The sequence below is a fragment of the Lactuca sativa genome, chromosome 3 (genome assembly GCF_002870075.4).
Source record: "Lactuca sativa cultivar Salinas chromosome 3, Lsat_Salinas_v11, whole genome shotgun sequence".
Classification (NCBI taxonomy): domain Eukaryota; kingdom Viridiplantae; phylum Streptophyta; class Magnoliopsida; order Asterales; family Asteraceae; genus Lactuca; species Lactuca sativa.
The window spans coordinates 138,228,070-138,231,618 of NC_056625.2; the positions used below are offsets into that span (position 1 = coordinate 138,228,070).

Genomic DNA, 3,549 nt, shown 5'->3' on the forward strand with positions numbered 1-3,549 from the left:
TTGAATTTATGTGTTTGATTTCAGCCATGAGTAGCTGAATCTAGTTGCTTCTGTTTAGCTAGATGAGGCTTCAACTTCATGGATTAGTTTATTATTTATGGATTTTTACTAGTTGGTTATGTGCTTGTGTTTGATTGTTAATATCTAGCATGTTAATATTTAATATTTTAATTGCTTGAATTCATGTTCCGTGTAGATTAGTGACAATTATATTACATGAACTTGACACCTAGTGATTTAGTGACCATTAAACTGCTAGAGCTAGGATCAACCAAATCTTAGATAAGTAATTGAAGTAATTAAATTTATCTGTGCTAGAGAACATAAATTATGACCATAATTGTGTTTGTTTAATAAATCTTACATTGCTCCATTCATAATTCATAACTGATTATGTGTGATCATGCATAGTTTTACATGAATTAGCGAAATATTAGTACATTTGGACTCAAATTACTAATAATATAATATTTGGTAACCAACGTTAATAATCCATAATTAGTAGCTAACCATAGATGATAAGTTGATTCGAACTAAACAGAAGTGTTATTATTAATTAATTGAATTTGGTAGTAAAGTGTTTAAGTTTGTCTGAACTTGCAAAATCAGATAAAAACCTAATTAACTTTTACTTGTCTTAGATTAATCTTTACTAGTTAGATTAGTTAATTAAAACTGTTCCCTGTGATCGATACCCGACTGTTTGTGCCATGTTATTTGTGAAAAGGTACATTGCCTTTTGTCAAGTAGCTAGCTAGATAGTAGGTAAAATTAGATGTAGTAATATTTCGACATCAAGTTTTTGGCGACGTTGCCGGGGAACGAATATTTTTGTTTTTAATTTAATTGTTTTAGATTCATCGATCCTTTTTGCAGGGATAAACGTGCAAAAAATTAATTTTTAGCTTTAGTTTTTCTTTCTAAATTACTGAACCCATGACGTGAACATTAAGTTCACGACGTGAATTGGGCTGTTTTACGTTTTATTTTTCGTTTTTTATTTTTGTTTGCTTTTGTTGCGAAAACATGAGGTGGTATTACCTACGACGTCTTGGTGAACAGTCAGTAGGCGTTTTATAAAGTTTTTTTTTTCAATTTTACGTTTTTATTTTTTGTTTATGTTGCAGTAGTACATGACCCATGGATCCAACACACCTTTGATAGCACCACTTGAAGATCCAGAGTCAGCCATTCGTAAAAAGACGGATAAGAACGTAGGAGAAACTTAACCACCAAAGAAATCACCTTTCAAGGATCTAAAATCAGTTTTTGGAAATAAAAAGGCAAGGACATAGGCGAATCGAGCAATTCCTCAAAAGACGAAAGCAAGGTTGAAAGTTTTGAGAAAAATCCTAATCCTCAAGAATCCAATTCCGAATCAGAATGCGAAGAAAGTAGTAGCAAACCCGAAGACGAGCCAAAAGAAGAGATGGTGAACATTGCCAAAATGTCCATGGAGGCATACAAGAAAAGAATCCAAGAGGACACTGGTCCTGGTTTAGTGCAACCTGCAATTTTTGCTACCGTAACATTTGAGCTGAAGATACATATTCTTTCCACGCTTAAGGAAGTCCCATTTTCTGGGAAAGATCATGAGGATGCTTATAAACACTTTGATGAAGTGAATAACATAGCTAATTACTTCAACATCCCGAATATCCCAAGAGAGATGGTGTTATGGAGAATGCTTCCAGTCACTTTTAAAGGAGTTGCTAAGGATTAGTTAAAGGCGCTTCCACCTGGTGCAATTACTACTTGGGCACAAATGCGTGAACAATTCTTAGAACATTTTGCCCACCTTCTAAAGTTGCTAAACAAAACAAGGCCATAACAAATTTCGAGCAACAACCGGGTGAGTCACTCTACGAGGCATGGGAGAGATACAAGGAATTAATAAGAAATTGTCCCCAAAATGATTTAAATGAGCAAAAAGAAGTATCAATCTTCTATAATGGGGTAAAAGTGATGACAAGTCAAATCCTTGATTCTCAAGGACCTTTAACGAAACAAAATCCTGGTGAGATCAAGGAATTGATTGAAGTGGTTTCTAAGCATTTGCGTGAATACCACAATCTTATACATGATGGTGTGAAAGGCATTGGGAGTGGCACTTCTGAAGATATGGCAGATGTTTTAGCTATGCTGAATATTATGGACCAAGAATGACCAAGATGGACCAATCCATACATGCTTTTCGTATGTGTTCCCCAATTCACGACATACCCTAGCAATCAAGGAATTCCAAAGAACTATTTACTTTAGGTGAGTGTTCAATTATTTGAGAGAGAAGATAGATATAGAAATATGTTGTATCCCAGGTTTGATCTCTTCTAATCGTGCAGAGGGAATGGCATATGACTAACATAGAAAGAGGGATAGAGAGATAGAAGGTGCATATGCTGTGCCCCAGGTCGGATCTTCCGATCATGCAGAGGGGGGAAAAATATGACTAACATAGATAGATAGAGATGTGCATAGAAATAGAGGTGCATATGTTGTGTCCTAGGTCGGATCTTCCGATCACGTAAAGGGGACAACATATGACTAACATAGAGGATAATAAAGAAAAATAATTTCACAAAGACCTACTTTATCAAAACCCCCCAGTCACCCTATTAACACAAAATTAAGGACATAAGTCCGTACGCTGAAGAAATGTTGAGCCACAATTCTAGATGATAAGTAACTTTAATGTATCTTGTAGGCTCCCTAGTTTATCTCACTGCTCAATCTATCCAAGTGTCGTATGGCCAGTCCAAATGTAACTATCTAAGTCCAGATGAATTAACATTGTCAAGTCCTTTCATCGTCAACAGTGTCTAGTCCTTTCATTTTGAATCCTTCGTGCCTACCAGCACATTGAACACAGAGACTAGACAATTTAGCTTTAGTGCAATACATGCATTTCATATTTCCCTTTAACACTAGTGTAACATCCCATAGTCTAGGTATATCCTATAAAACCCTGATCTTGAGCTCTTGTTCATTTTTGGCCCTTAATTGAGAAAAGAGTGGTGAGTGAGTACGCAGGGCGTACTTGGGTGTACGCTTAGCGTACTCGAATGCATGTTTGTAACACGGAGGCCACCTAGTATGCTGGGCATACTAGGCACATAATGAAACCCTAATTGTGGGCAAGCACCCTATTTAAAGGACATGATGGCCTCATTTCTGGCCACCATTCCCAGACACCAAATCCTCTAAACCCTAAATCTTTGTCCTTGTAGCTGGAGAGTGCATTTAGGAGCTTGTGAGTAAATCTTTGTGATCTTGAGGTGGAGAAAGAGCTTAGAGGAGAAGGAGTGAGAGCCTAGGAGTTTGGATCTGAGCTTAGCTATGTGAAAGGCTTCTTAATGAGGTATAAAGCTTCAAGCTTTCTTATCCTTTGCTTTGGTTCATTTATTTGGTGTATTTAGGGTTTTAGTCCCAAAAGGTGGAGACTTTACGAGTAAATGAGCTCCACAGACCTTGATCTACCCCGTTTCAGTGTATATTGTGACATAGAGTCATAAAAATCCAATCATGGATGTTAGGAGTGAGCCATACATG

The 3,549-nt window shown here is 36.7% G+C and overlaps 1 non-coding gene across 1 annotated transcript; it reads right to left on the reverse strand.

The window, feature by feature from the left end:
• Positions 1-1,812: 1,812 nt before the first annotated feature.
• On the reverse strand, positions 1,813-1,919 carry LOC111880284 (small nucleolar RNA R71). The gene has a single exon (XR_002846437.1). It is a non-coding gene; the product is annotated as a small nucleolar RNA R71 (small nucleolar RNA).
• Positions 1,920-3,549: the final 1,630 nt, after the last annotated feature.